At 36.8% G+C, this 16352-nt stretch overlaps 1 protein-coding gene across 1 annotated transcript in view; it reads left to right on the forward strand.

The window, feature by feature from the left end:
- Positions 1–16352, forward strand: part of NBAS (neuroblastoma amplified sequence) — a 219080-nt gene that overhangs the window by 119868 nt on the left and 82860 nt on the right. The gene's annotated exons all lie outside the window — the stretch shown is intronic.

The raw sequence follows: 16352 nt of genomic DNA on the forward strand, positions 1-16352 counted from the left end.
AGTTGCGCCAGGGGAGGTTTAGATTGGACATGAGGAAAAATGTCTTTACTGAAAGAGTGGTGAAACACTGGACCAGGCTGCCCAGGGAAGTGGTTGAGTCCCCATCCCTGGAGGTATTTAAAAGACGAGTAGATGAGGCACTTAGGGACATGGTTTAATGGACATGGTGGTGTTGGGTTGACGGTTGGACTCGATGATCTTAGAGGTCTTTTTCCACCCTCATTGATTCTATGATTCTATGAAGAAGCCAGTACATGAGTTAAGCCTGTTAAGGAGCTGATCTTACTTACGCTGTGGGCAGCCTGTTAAGTTACGCATAATTATTCTTCTACAGTGTTATAAACAGCCAAATACTGCACAATTTGTGGAAGAGTTTTTGAAGCACAATATCAAATGTAGTTTATAGGTAATGGCACTATTAGTTTTCAAAGTAGCTTATAAACACTGAGCAATAATGAGTATAGCCTATGCTGTCATCTTGCAATACTGATACAATATAGTACTTCCTGGGAAGAGTGAAGTGTCCATTTAAACAAGAACAGTGCTATTCAGAAAGTTTCCATAGCCTTCCTTGAGGTGTGTTGTTTTGTATTTTAGTTTACATATGGTGTTTTTTGAAAGTTCATCCTCATTCATTGATAATTTTTTTTATTTCCTTTGACAAGTGTCTCTTTTTGAAATGGCCCAGCTGTGCTTCTTAGTCATCACCTGTGATTAAAGCAGTTACGTGGTGAACTCCGAACTAAATCAAAGAGGTGACATACAAAAGAGTAGGAATGGCAATTGCTGCCGTACTACAAAGATACCTGAGTAAAAACTCTTCTTTGCCACTCCAAGAGAGCCTTTCTGAATTTACACCAGTTCTTTCCTCCTGTACAGAAGCTCTCTGGACTGCTTGGTTTTCAGCCTAGCTCTGCATTACAGCTAAAAGAACACTTCTGGTTGTAAGGTTTCTGAAAAGAGAGACCACTAATCACCACCGTGGCATGAGAGGAGATTTTTTTCCATGTTCAGAATGACTCCTGATTTACAGAGGAAAGCCTGTTTTAATACGCGCCCAGTCCTGCAGTTAGGCAGCCTTTCATGTTCCTGCTGAGATTTGCATTCTGCTATCTTCTGTTTAGAAGCTAAAGGAAAACTTAGTCCACAATTGAAATTTGTGGGGCTTGCAGAATACGTTGGTTGTGAGGAATTCATTCATGTTTGTTAAATAGCTTTCTTTGAGCCTAGGTCCACCTGCTGCAAGACACCTCTGATGAAAAAAAGCTATATTTTTTTTAGTTTAACTTTTTTTAGACAGCCTTATTTTATAGAAAGAGCTATGAAGCCTTTTGAAAGAGTAAGTCATAAAAATGAGGACAGAGATGTTAAAGATAGAACTATTTCTACTCTAACTGCCATTTAATAAGCAAAGTCTTATCAATACCACCATGTAGTTTATCTCTTACTGATATGATCTTTGGCTAAATCTTTTGTTCCATCTTGGTAAAATACTGTATGTGACTGTGATAAGCAGTGGATTCGAAATTGTTTGCTAATAAGAATATTTGCTATGTTTAAGCACTACTCCTAAACAGTGGCTTTTGAAAACAACTGTGTGAGAAGATCCTGAGTGAACAGCACACCAAGGGAAAAAAAAAAGAGGCTTGAATGCCCAGTAAGAAAACAACACAGGAGAATACATTCATTGTTACTAATTCCAAGGGTATTCAGTGAGGGAGTGTCACTGACGTAGAAGAGGAGAAATAGAAGCAGATGCTTTTGAGCAAAATAAGTACTCTTTCCGTGCCCCCCTGCTCAGTTTCCACTGCAAAACAGCCATTTGTTTAAATGTACATCTTAGATGCTGGTAATAAAGAACGGCTCTGCTTCCAAGTTGCTTTCTTCAATGCCATACCAGTTGCTATCCATGGGAATAGATCTAGCCATGAATTTATTTTTGTGTTTCCTAAGAGCTCTGGAGGGGAGGGGACTGATTTTAAACTTTTATGGTACAAACTTTTATGAAGATGATAAACTCAGTTGTAAATGTCATTCTGTAGTAGTTTGTCTTCCAGTTCATGCCACTGGTGTCTTGCATCACCTTTATCTTCTGACTGTTTCTCAAAACAGAAATGCGTCTCTAGGTCCTTTAACTGTATAATTCAAAGCTATGCATTGTTCTTAGAAGATAACTGAGTGCGTTTTTGTGGGTGAAGGTGTATAATCAGTCCTTTTACCCCCCCCTGTTCTAAACCTTTACATATTCAGTAAAGATCTAAATCTGACACTCAGCCACATGCTTAGAAGGTGGATCCTCAAGGTCATAGAGCATATATTTCTCTTTAACAGTATCTGAGTCACAGTAGGTGTGATTTCTCTAGTCCATTGAATGAAGTATCTTGTCTGAAAATTCTACCTGAATTTATGAGAAGCTATATAGAAGCATGGAGAAGTCTACACTTCTTATGTCTACTTTAAAATAACATTGTCTAAATCTTTCAAAACAGTACATGAGTACCTCTGGCATAATGGGACAAATGTTCTCGGAATGAAAACGAGTAGCGGGGGAGAGTTCCTCTTTCACTGACTAAGACAGACTTTTAGGACTTGCTAGTTAGTCAAGACAGACATTTTGAAGGAATGATTGGGTCTGTTGGATGAAGGCTTGATTTTTTTTTTTTTTTTTTACTGTGATGTGAAATACTGACAGCTAATACCTGCATATCAGAATAGAATCAGAAATTGCCAGAAATTCTCATTAACTTTTTTGTACTGTTGATGTCCAAAAGGAAATCAGCATGATAAATTCTATTTCTGATGAAGTTATTACCTTGCTTTAAGGAGAAACAAAGGGATTTGGACTGCTTTAGTTTTGTACCCAAGACAATTTGGATTTTAGTTGTTATAATAATATAAACGTAATAGTTATAGTTTAGGGCATCTGAGCTATATTAGTTTCTTATCCTGAGGAAGACGTTAAAGGAGCTCTACAATCAAATAAAACCACAGATAAAGGTCTGTAAGAATAATGCCGGACAGAAGAAGAGAACAAAATTTCCAGAAATGGACTGGCTGTGGAAAGCATTGGTGTGAGGAGACTTCATTGCCCTTGGAGAAGCTATATGTATTTTTTGTTTATGTCTGTACTGGGCCTGGCAGGGAAGGAGTCAACTTTCTTCATAACAGCCCCTATGGGGCTGTGCTTTGCATTTGTGGCTGGAAGTGTTGATAACACACCAGTGTTTTGGCTGTTGCTGAACCCTGCTTGCACAGTATCAAGGCTGTCTCCCCACTGCCACCCTGATTCACCACTGACTACTTCCCAGTCTTGATGAACGAGAAGAAAAACCGTACAGCTGAGCAAGAAATTTGCTGGATAATTTTTGCTGTTAACAGCTTATCTCCTCATTTGTCCTATCCTGGTGATCTCATAAGTGACCAGAATAAATATAGCTGGGGGATTTTTTACTCTAGAAAGGAGTGAAAAAGTTTAATTACCCTAAGTTTAATGTATTATGTTCTTGTCCTCATGCTAATAATCTAATGCTGGGGTGTTTCTGTGGTTTTGGAGAGGAGTATTTGACCGACCTTAGCTGGGGGGCAAGCTTTTTATTGGAGCATCAAGCAACAGTTCTAACAAATACTACTAAGTTGCAGAGGGGAATGAGAATTTTGCAATTAATAGCAGATGAGGAAAGTTTCTGTTGGCAGAAAATTCTTAGGTTTTTATTCCTTACCCATTACTTTCATTCGAGAAAATGAATTTGATTCCTGTCCTTTTGTGCATTGCAGCTGGCAATATGTTGAAATGATAACCTCAGAGATTCTTCTTAGTGATGCTTTTGATGCAGCCTAGAGTTGGTGAAGAAGCTGGGAGTTCAGTTCCACAGAGTTAAGTAGCCTGATATAACTGGCTTTTGAATCACTATGTGAAGGAGTGCATTTATACAGTGAACTTGTGCTCTGTGCACTTAACCTGCTTCCCTTTTCTGTTGCTTGCTGCTTAGAGAAGCCTCTATCAATCTCTCCGTAAGAGGCAGAATTAGGTTTGCTTTCACCTCACATAAATTCACTGTTTACAAGGTATGGGTTTCTTTTTCTGGTTTTGTTTTTGTTTGCTCTCTGTTTGTGTCACAACCATTTTGTATTGTATTTCCTGTGCTGTTTCTCTTTATTCCTGTCATTGTTAGACCGTGGTTTCTGTCTATTCACATCTTCTTTCACAGGACCATATTTGGCTTCTCTATACTGCCCTCACCGCAATGGCATCTGTAGGCTTTAAGTGCATTAAGTGGCTGTGACAAATGTCATGTGTGTCTTATTATCTCTCATCTCCTTTCCCCTAGGGGAAAAAAGCATGTGGAACAGTTTTTAAATTGTTACATGCTGATATATGTTTATCTTTTTTTGCATTAATGAAAGCAAGGTCAAAAGAACAGTGCTTTGAACTTGGGACTGAATATGTAGAAGTTTGTGTTGATCTTATGGGAGTTCATTCTGCAGGCTTGACCTGCCTCCCAAGGCAGTTCTGTTGCTTATTTGTATAAAGTTGACCTTAATTATAAATACAGTTATATTAAGCCAGAGAAGCAGAACTCTCAGCCATGGTCCTTATGCTACAGCTTTAGGTAATCTGAATGTAAACTGTTGAAAAGAAAGACTTCATTTGAACTGGAAATAAATACTGTATAGAAGGCTGTATACAGGAGGGAAGGAGAGAGGCAGATTTATGGGCTACCAGATGTATGACCCATGTTGTATGAGATCTAATGGCTTTAACCTTATTACGTGGCACTGTAGAGCAGCTAGAAGTTAAGTCTATACACGAGGTAATCTCTCATTGGAAATCAAATGCTCATTAAATGGTTGCATGTTGGTTTGTGTTTAATAATAGTATCCTGTCACATTCCTAAATTATGAACTTAACTCACTAGAAATAATATATACATTTTTAATCTCAAATTGGATTTGTGTACATGAAGTTTTACTGGAGTCTATTAACACTGACTGCAATACTGACAAACTGTGTCAGTCAATCTTGTTTCATTCTGTCTCGACATTCAACTTCATATCCATAAACTCAATGGCTAGCACTAAGTCTGTTGTAGATGCTAAAATGGTAGTGCTCTTTATTGTTGGCTTATGATGGACTTAAAACATGACCCTCTTTACTTTTATTACTATCTTGAGTCCTGATTCAAGCTATTGGCTCCTCTTTGGCCCTTCTTTCTGTTTGGTTAGTGATGCTGAAAACTAGGAAATTTCCTTTGACAGTGTAATTTCTCCCCTTTGCTTCACTGTTTGAATTTTCTGTTGTTTGTTCTGCATCAAGTTCAAGTTTCTTCGCTAGGTTGCTCCACTTGCTTTTCATGCTGCTGTTTATGCCTAGCACTTCTTATCTTTTTATATACCAGGCTGTTTACTTGTACATGTTCAGATATTATTACTCATTAATACTTGGAGGGGGGAATCTATCTCATTTAGTACATGCTTCTGTTTTTACGTCCAGTGCATATCTGATGGTTCCAAAAGGAAAACTGGGAGAGATGAGAATAACTCCTTGAATCTATGCTGTGCTATTCTCTCTTCATTTGACCTTCCTGCACATGTGTGGAGTCTGTGACTGAGAGGAGAACCAGGGAGAGGGAGGGCAGTGGGGGAAGGCACCATGAATGAGACATTAATTGGCACACTAAGAACTGATCTTGAGAGAAGTTTTCTTTGTTTTTTCTTTTTTTCTTTTCTTAAAATACTGAAGTAGGCCAGACACTGTAGTCTTTATATGTAGCATGACATTTGAATAATTCAGAGAGCTCAGTATCATCAGAAAACTTAAATATTTATTGTTCATCCCTTCTCCAGGTCATTGATAAGAGATTCTGAATAAAAGTGATCTCAAAACCTGCCCCTAGAGGACTTGCTGATGGTTCTCCCCTATCTGAAAAGTGATCACTAAGCTCTCGCCTCTCCTTTCACCAGGTTTCAGTTCATAAAAGGACCTTTCTTCCAATCCCTTGGCAACTTAATTTTCCTGAATGGACTATGGTGGGGATACTTGCCAAAGAATTTTGGAAGATCTGTATATATTTTGCCACAGGATTCCCTTTGTCCATGTGCTCACTGACACCCTCATAGCCCTCCAGCAAGCTAACAAAGTGGATTTCCCTTTACAGAGGCCACGCTGACTCTTTCCCACCAAGCTGTTAATGCATGTGCTCAGTGGTCTTATTCTTTGTTATTAGAGTCTGCCATCTTACCAGGGATGGAAATCAGACTTGCTGGTCTGTGGTCCCTGTGAGGATCCCCTTGAGATCCATTTTTGAGATGGGACTTGCACTCTGGCACAGTAGTTCTTTATAACGTTCCTTGATGCACCTTAGCCTGCCATTTAACATAATTTCCCATTTGTGTTCCTTGAGAACTGAGGGGTGAAAGCCATCTGGTCATGGTGGTGTGCAAGTATGTAACTTACCTAATTGGCATGACACCTCCCAGGTGTTTTCTTCTAACTAATCTAGCTCTTCTGAGCTCTCTCCCTCATGTCTTCAGCAGTGAGGGCTGACAAAGATCTCATTTATTTCCTCTGCTATGGACTTACCAATGAGTGTCCCTTTCACACCTTGTCACCAAGTGATCCTGCCACTTTTCTAGCTGGCTTCCTGATTTTGAGTGACTTTTCAGAACTTTTTGCTATCAGCTTTACCGTTCTTTGTAAGACACTTTCCAGGTACTTTTTTAGCCCTTTTAGTTTCCTCTTTGGCCTATCACATTTTGTGAGTTTTCCTCATTGATTTACTTACTCCTCAGTGATATCTCAACAAATAAACTCACATTTTTTAAAACTAATGAATATCTAAGCTAACGAAAATTGAGATATCACTAAACAGTACTATGTTTGAAGGCTTAAAACTCAAGTAAGCTCTCCTGAACTAGCAGTCACTGTGGACATTTTTGAACACCTTCCAGCGTGATCCTTGAATTAGTAATCCAGCAATTAGTGACACTGCAGTCAGATTGTGACTACTATGTTCCTTTGGTTGAGATGTGTTTGATATAGATAAGCCAGTGTTTCACAGATCCTCGTATTTCTTTGTTAAGCACACAACACTACAAAGCATCATCATTCTTAGTTGGAAACAAATAATATTTAGGTGACTCAGAAAAGAGCTGTTGTTTAATAGTTGTTTGTTTGTTTACCCTGCTTTCATTTCTTCAAGATAAATTGTGCTTAAGAAAAAGAGATGGTTACAGTATTGCTTATTTTTATTTCTCAGGGGTTATATAAGCTTTTCTGTTAAATCCCACTTCTGAAAGCAGAGCAAGTGTTGTTCTTGAGCTGTTCAGAAGTAGTCTTAGAAAAGAGGATCTTCAAACCAGCCTTTCATTTCAGCAGAGGCTTGAGGTCTAGCTTGCCCGTGTTCCTCTGGAGACATATTTGTGGCTTTTCATGCAAGGGAGGTAGTTGTGATAAGTACTAATGCTTTACTCCTTGCAAAGGGCTTTGTTGCTCTCTGTTAGTCACTTTTATATTGTTTCCCAGCTTTTTGAAGCAGTCTTCCCCTAGTCAATTGGCTTTATCTTTCTTTTACTTTCCTTTTCTGTGCTTCTGTAACTATTTTCTCCAGTCAGTGAGCATCATTAATTTTGCAAGCAGCCTGACTGAAAACTTTCTATAACATATTTCATCTTAGAACACAAAATATCGTAGCAAAATTTTATTCATCTGGGTTGACAATGTAAGTAACTTTTCAGACAATGCTGAATTCCCGTCGAGTGAGAGAGATGGCTCCTCCATCTCTTTGGTTTTTGGTGGGTGGTGGTGGTGGTTGTTGTTGTTGTGTTGTTTTGTTTGTTGTTCTTTCTTTTTTCCATCTTGGAGAGTTGAGGACAAATGCTGTATTGGCCGGAATAAATTTAGCCTAAGAAGTTATTCATGAAAATATATATCACAATAAGAGAAGGTGGTCACTGAGAAACTCATGCTTCTACTCAGAACTGCTAGCAGTGCCCCTGAATTAGGATGAAAAAATGTTTGACTTCTGGCATTTTAATAACTGTCAGGGAAGAGGAAATTAGGTGGTTTTTGGTTTGTTGTGCGGCTCATGGAATATTTAGTTTTCAAGCTTTAAATTAATAAGATATGGAAATATTTGCATGTATCCAGTCAAGTAACTGTATAAATTAAAAGAATAGCATATTTTACTTAGGAAACTAAAACAGATTGTACTGAAATTTTATTGTCCCAAAGTTTGTATATGACTACAGCTGCTGCCATATAGATCAAGATTAAAAACATATTCTAAAAGAATAATCAATAACATAATTTATTCAGAAACAAAACACAGTATTTTTCAGAGAAAAGGGAGATGGACAGAAGATTAGGATAATTACCTAAATGGTGACATTATTTACTGAGAGTAATGCTGACTGCAAATGGGAAATAAATTATGTACTATGACTACAGTAGGCACTTTACTCAAAATTATGTGGTTATTTTCTATTTTCAGAGGTGTTCTTTCAGTTGACATTTTAACTTTTTATATATCATGTGTTAGTTCCACTAAAACAACTTTCAGGTGAGATGAGATTTTTCTACCTAAATCTGACTTTTCAATATCTTACCCAATGAGAGAGAGCCTGTGAGAGAACACAAGGTGGAAAAGAAACTATCAAAACATTTTGTCTTGGGACAAATTTTCCTCTGTCTTGCTGGAAGAGCTGATTAAAAACAAAGCAAAAAAGCATTTAAAAGAGAGGACTAGAGCAATTTGTTCAACTCTTCAGACACAAATCATTTAACATAACTGTGGAAACAACTGCCTGGACAATTTTTCAAATTACTTTTGTTTTATTACTTAACACCAGCCTCTTGCATTTTTTTTTTTTCTTTTCCTGCAGCAGTACTGGCTTCTGTATTGGAAACTGTGTTGATTTAACTTATATCTAGTAGTTTTGTTTCGACTTAAAGTTACTTTGTTGTCATTGTTTCTTCTGCTGCTGGCTATTAAAAGCTCATGTGTTACTTTTGTAACCAAGTTCCATCTGCTAGGAATTTACCTTAAAGTATCTTCGGTACAAATTCACGGCAATTTCTAGAGTATGCAGCTATTAAGATTCAGTAGTCTACAAATACTGCAGATATCCTGGTTAACTATATGATTTAATTTTGTGATGGGTGGCTGTTTGACACTAAAACAAAATGTATAGATGAAATCAAATTTGTTAACTGCGTTTTCCTCCCAGTTTGGAGTATTCTGATAATTCTAGCCAGTGTTTGTGGTAGCTCTGCAAATAGAGTTAAAAAATCCTGCAGAACATGGTTTTGTATAATAGGTGCTATGCACTGCATAGCCCAATTCTAATACTATCTTTAATGTAATTTCTGAAGCAGAAGTAAAAACACCAGGTAATATTATTTTAAGGTTGTGTGCTGGCACCTAAATCTGACTTTTCAATATCTTACCCAATGAGAGAGAGCCTGTGAGAGAACACAAGGTGGAAAAGAAACTATCAAAACATTTTGTCTTGGGACAAATTATTCCTCAGTCTTGCTGGAAGAGCTGATTAAAAACAAAGCAAAAAAGCATTTAAAAGAGAGTACTAGAGCAATTTGTTCAACTCTTCAGACACAAATCATTAAAAATAACTGTGGAAACAACTGCCTGGACAATTTTTCAAATTACTTTTGTTTTATTACTTAACACCAGCCTCTTGCATTTTTTTTTTTTCTTTTCCTGCAGCAGTACTGGCTTCTGTATTGGAAACTGTGTTGATTTAACTTATATCTAGTAGTTTTGTTTCGACTTAAAGTTACTTTGTTGTCATTGTTTCTTCTGCTGCTGGCTATTAAAAGCTCATGTGTTACTTTTGTAACCAAGTTCCATCTGCTAGGAATTTACCTTAAAGTATCTTCGGTACAAATTCACGGCAATTTCTAGAGTATGCAGCTATTAAGATTCAGTAGTCTACAAATACTGCAGATATCGTGGTTAACTATATGATTTAATTTTGTGATGGGTGGCTGTTTGACACTAAAACAAAATGTATAGATGAAATCAAATTTGTTAACTGCGTTTTCCTCCCAGTTTGGAGTATTCTGATAATTCTAGCCAGTGTTTGTGGTAGCTCTGCAAATAGAGTTAAAAAATCCTGCAGAACATGGTTTTGTATAATAGGTGCTATGCACTGCATAGCCCAATTCTAATACTATCTTTAATGTAATTTCTGAAGCAGAAGTAAAAACACCAGGTAATATTATTTTAAGGTTGTGTGCTGGCAACATCTGATTCATAATTAAAAACTAACAGCTTAACTCTCAACCCTTTCTTGCTCGATCTCTTCTGGGGGCTTTGTTGACAGAAAATATTCCTGGGAGTCCACTTAGGTCACATCTTTAATCATGCCAGCATCTTGGGCAACCTTTTGTCCTTATAAGAGCCAGTTAGTTTCCCAACATAATGATCATGAAGCAGCAGCAGAGTATGCTGCCTTCCTTTCCAAGTGTTTCAGTTTTCAACCATTACATTTCAGCATTGCTTATTCAAAGCATATAACATTCCTTCTATTAAAAAATAGAAAAAATAAGAACAACACAAAGAGATGGTTTGTTCTTTTTAGACTCCAGTTTTGAAATATTATAATTTTCCAGCCTTTTGTAGATTTTGTATTCCCAATGTATTTCTGTTCATAAAGCAGCAAAGCATGTTTGCATGAAATGTCATTCGTGATCATATGTTTGCAGTTTGAATTGTTATCATAGGTCCTTATTGCCTGATAGTAGAAGGAAGCAGGACTTTGGAAATAAAACTCATTCGTTCCAATTTCATTGAAATTGTGAATGCTTACTTATAAACTGTTTACCTGTGTTTTTGTTTCTCTCGTAATTCACCAACTCATTTGGTTTTGGCTGTTTTTTTGTCATGAATTAGTTTATTCTGATTTCACTGCAAATGAAATTTTCTTTTCGCTAATTTCCCTGGAAATGCAAATAACCCTTTTAAGTTAGTACTAGCCTTAAACCCCTAAGCAGACTAGGACTGTGAAGCCCTCAATCAGCTGTGTAATCTGCATTTTGTATAACATGTTATAAATTGTGTCTGTGTAATGTGTAAGTTTGGGAGTGTTTTAAACTTGGCCACTTTAAATGAGAGCTAATGGTACTGGCTTTTAAACTGTGATCCAGGAGCATTTGTTTTATACAGCCGCTCATCTGGAATGAAGTTTTAAAACATCCAGTTTCACCTTGGAAAAAAGAGAAATCTGGATTAAATCTGTGGTGAAGGTGAGAAAGGAAGCTAGGGAATTGGAGTCCACAGCTGCATTCCTGGATCTACAAAATCCAGACCTACATTTTTGAGTACAGTATGAAATGGCTTGTTTGCATCACCCATGTACAGTACCGTGGTGACAAGCATTTTTTAAGAGTATGGACAGGCTTTAAAATCATTATACTTAAATATACCTGAGACATTAGAGTATGTTACAAAAACTTCTGATGGATCATTTAAGATTATAAATCTGAAATAGAAAGTTGTTATAATGTCTGAATCTATAAGACCTAGCTATAGGTTTGATAATTGAAGATTTATTGCTCAGCTCATCTCTACCTCATTTTTTTTGTTAGTTAGTGCAATTTTATTCTGACACATCTTGTAGCTTATAAAAGGTATTCTAGTAGGTATCCTTGTATGTTGACTCGGTGTGGTTTCACTGGTGGGTGATGGGATTTGCTGCTTCTTATATCCATTTAAAAAATGGTTGGAAAGCTGATCCTGAACAAATCAGTGTTGTCACCCAACAATATACGTAGCTGCAGCAGTGGGAGGACAAAGAAAGTTGAGGTATCCTTGCACTTGAGTGATGTGACAGTACAGGTTTTATTTCTGAGATGTTCTGGTCTTCCATCTCAGCCATACGCTTTATCTTTTGCTTTGAGCAGATCAGATGTTAGACAGCTGTGATCTGAAAGGTAGGCCACCCCACATTCATATGGTGCTGTGTCTAAGTTAACGTACTGTTGACTCACAGCGTGACAGCAGATCCAGTTGAGGACAAGAGTCACTGATTTAATTAATGAAAAGCTGTTCTATGGAGGGATGGATTTTACTTCTTGAGTGAACTATTTCTTTCCTGTAAATCTTTTCTCCTGCTTCAGTACATGAGGAAAAGTGTAGCCTATATGTGCTTCTCTTAATTCTTTTTTTCCTTTTTTTCTTACCTCACCTTCCATCAAATTTATAGCACATTGACTCTCTTGCTACAGGGATTGTGGCAGTTGCTGTAAGGGTTAGGGAGAGCTCTCCGCTTCTCCCTGAAATGTAAGTGCTTTCCAGAGATGTAGTTTGCTTTCCTTAGAAGCACTAGAGATGGGCAACCACCAGAGACAGGATAGCGATCAAAGTGCAGCTGTGTCTGCAGCAGGAATTTTACACCCTGCTCCCTGGTGTCTCTTGCTTTGCTCATGTGCTGTCATCTCCTAGTTTTGCTAACCATTAGGGTTTTGCTTGGTGTATGTGTCCTTTTCTGTAGCATGATCTCTTTCTTAGGATCACTTAAAATGGTTTAGAACAAATTTGGTGTTATGAGGATCTGGGCACAACTGATGTACCCTCTTGCCTTCCCATTCGGATTCCTGTGGCTCACTGTGGTTGCAGCTTTTGACCATTACCAAAAGATTACAGTTCAAAAGGTGATGGAAATATTTTGCAACTTTAATCTAGAAAGGTCCACAACATCAGTTATGTATTCGGGGTGATTATGAGCAGATTAGCCTCTGACTCACATGAGTCTCAAAAAAACTGGCTCGTGACTGATGTGTATGGCTGAATTAAGCATTTTGAAGTAATTTAAGTATTTTAAAGAGATTTGAAAGAAAAAAGAAACAGTAATTTGCCAGGAGAAAAAAAAAAAAAATCAAATTGAAGATTGTTTTAGGTATCAAGGTGAAGAAATTCCAAAATCAAAACCTCATCTCTTTTTTAAACCAGTGTTGCTTTTATAATATCACAGTGACACAGAGATTGTGAAGGGCTTCACAGGTGCGACTCCCAGAGGATGGTCAAAGAGAAATACTGCTTTCAAACATCTAGTCAGGTGGACCCTGATCCCCAGCTGAGGCTTACTGATAATGGCTGGTGGTGCAATATTGACAGTAACTTGTCCTGATCTGTCCTTAGTAAATCACATCTAATAGTATGAAATTAAATTAGCTTTATGCTGAGGTGATGGTCCTTTTTCCTTTTTTTTTCCTTTTTCTTTTTTTTCCTTTTTCCTTTTTTTTCCTTTTTCCTTTTTTTTTCCTTTTTTTTTTTCCTTTTTTTTTCCTTTTTCTTTTTTTTCCTTTTTCCTTTTTTTCCTTTTTCCTTTTTTTCCTTTTTCCTTTTTTTCCTTTTTCCTTTTTTTTCCTTTTTCCTTTTTTTCCTTTTTCCTTTTTTTCCTTTTTCCTTTTTTTCCTTTTTCCTTTTTTTTTCCTTTTTCTTTTTTTTCCTTTTTCCTTTTTTTTTCCTTTTTTTTTTCCTTTTTTTTTCCTTTTTCTTTTTTTTCCTTTTTCCTTTTTTTTCCTTTTTCCTTTTTTTCCTTTTTCCTTTTTTTCCTTTTTCCTTTTTTTTTCCTTTTTCTTTTTTTTCCTTTTTCCTTTTTTTTTCCTTTTTCTTTTTTTTCCTTTTTCCTTTTTTTTCCTTTTTCCTTTTTTTTCCTTTTTCCTTTTTTTTTCCTTTTTCTTTTTTTTCCTTTTTCCTTTTTTTCCTTTTTCCTTTTTTTCCTTTTTCCTTTTTTTCCTTTTTCCTTTTTTTCCTTTTTCCTTTTTTTTTCCTTTTTCTTTTTTTTCCTTTTTCCTTTTTTTCCTTTTTCCTTTTTTTTTCCTTAGCAAAGCCTATGCCAGATCGTTTCACTATTGCCAAGCAACACTGTTACAGCACAAAACACAGTGCAAGTCTAATAGAGGAGTAAAATGCATTAGCGGGGAGTTCACGAGGGATTTCCCTTGGTAATGCTAGGGAGGCTCACGAGTCTAATACGTTCGGGTCAGCTCTTCTGGCTTCTCCGGAAACTTACCCTGTGCTTGCTGCTGTGTTCATATGTAAAATACCCTTCCTGAATGATGGGGGAGGGGAAGCTGTGTTGTTCAAACGTTTGTCTAGAAGTACTGAAAGAGGTATACCTGTCAAAGTGGGGAGTTGGTCACCTAGGCACAATTTCTAAGTATCTGAAAGACTCTGAAAAGCCAACAGAGATAACGGTGTAGTAGAGGTTTGGGGTTTGTTTGTTTGTTTTTTGACAGATAACATTAGAAAGAGAACAAGTTGAATATGACTTCTTATCTGTCTTACCTGTCAAACTTCATTTGTTTTTACACAAATTGCTGTACAGATTTTCTTTTAAGTGCCTGTTACAATTTTAAGAAAGTCTAAGAATTTGTAAACCCTATGAATGCTGCAGTAAGAGTCAACCTTTACCGATTTTGTTAATTTGCTTTATGGCCAGCTACCATTGCAAGCTAGTTATTATGGTCTTTTCAATTAAAAACTGTTATGAATTTTTTGAATACTGGCAATACAGCTATAATGATCTTTCCACATTAGTGTTTGTTAGAACAGGCATCATGTCTAATTGAACTAGATATCTAACGGATGTAGAAATATTTGTGCTTATCTTTTAAAAAAGATGTATTATTAAAAAAGTGAAGATGTGAAAGAATTAATACTTAAAATTACAAAATACAAGTTCTACGCAGCTTGATACCAAACAGTTTAGGTCTTTATATTTTCTCATTGAACTTGTGTTGAATGCCTAATAAATACTGTGCAAGCAACATTGTTATTTAAGAAAACATTTTAAATCTATAAAAGGATGATAAAACTAAGAGAAGGAAAACTGTGTGTTTCCACTAAATGAGTTTTGCAAACAACAATGACTTGGGAAAGATTGTTTTTTTTATAGATTAAAAAAAACCTAGAAAGTCTCACATGAGATATCAGTATAGGCTCTTGCATGAAGCTGGCTGTGGGATTTCTCTAATTTTTTTGTTTCTCTTTACTCATATATACATCCAAGGATCACATTGGTCCTTTAAACAACATGTACATCTTCCACTTCCTTCTCTTTCCCACCGTGTAACAGTTTGTCATCATTATTATTTGTGGTGGTACTACTGTATCACACAGTGGTCCTTGATCCAGGTTTTTTTATTTTGTTTTTATTACAACCTGGTATTGAAACAAGAGGTAAAAGAGGTTCAGATAAGAAAAACAGTAAAACAGTACTGACCAGTTTCATAGAGAGCAGTCCTGGCAGAACTGCAGACTTATTACATTTTTGTAGGTATTATTTGGCAAAAGCATTAGCAGGAAAACAATTAAGCTGATTAGATAGCCTTAAGGTGTTCCTTTGAAGCATGAACAGGCAGGATGGAAGATTGCACACAGAAGCTCTTAGGGAAATGTAACAAACGAGGAATAAAGGTTGGTGCTAGTGATAGATGTCATTTGAGAGGGTGACAACTTGGTCAGAATATTATGGTTGGAAGTAAAGTGGCAGAGTTTAATTTTTTTAAAAAAGGAATCTCACATTTAAAGGTGATGATTGGCCAGTGTATTGAAGACAAGGGTGGACCAAAAATAGAATGGTTTTAATCTACCTGTCTTAGTAATTAGTATTATTTTAAGTTATTGTGGTAAATACTCAAGTTTAGTTCTACCTCAAGGTGAAAAATTATGTGCTATTCTGGAAACTTATTAAAAATGTTCTCTTTTCATCTTCAGAAGCCATTTCTCAAAGAAGAGTTCTGGCGTATTTGTTTGAAAATACTTTCAAGATTGTCTTTGTGTACTTTATGAACAACCTAGTGGGCTGTGCACTGGAAGAAGAGTGCTGACATTGGATTCTACCCTACTTAACGGAGAGAGGGGAAACCTAGCAAAAGACAGCAAATTTACCCTCATAGGTTGTCAGAGGGACCTGCCTTTCTCAGTGGACTGTACAGGGGATTTAGGCAATTATGTTAAACAGGTTTCCTCATCTTGCTCTGACTTTCCCTGTCTCCATGCTCACATTCTAGTGTATCACCTAAAATGAGATACCAGGGTACATAATAAGCAGTGGATTCGTTTCCAGCTGATATAACTGTATTGTAGAGGCACTGCTCTGCTTGCCTATCTCTTTTCTGAGGTTTTATTACTCTGTTACCACTTTCCTAAGCAACCTTGAAAGAACTGCTGATGTTTATAAAATCAATGAGTTTGCAATATTTAGAGGGCTTCAGAAAAATATCATGTGGAGAGGAAAAACGATGCCCTGTAGCATTTAATATGACTTGGTGAGCAGCCTGTCAGCTAAGACTTGAAAGGGGGGAGGGGGGGGGGGGGGGGACACTT

The sequence above is a fragment of the Aptenodytes forsteri genome, unplaced genomic scaffold (assembly GCF_000699145.1).
Source record: "Aptenodytes forsteri isolate BGI_AS27 unplaced genomic scaffold, ASM69914v1 Scaffold94, whole genome shotgun sequence".
Lineage (NCBI taxonomy): Eukaryota > Metazoa > Chordata > Aves > Sphenisciformes > Spheniscidae > Aptenodytes > Aptenodytes forsteri.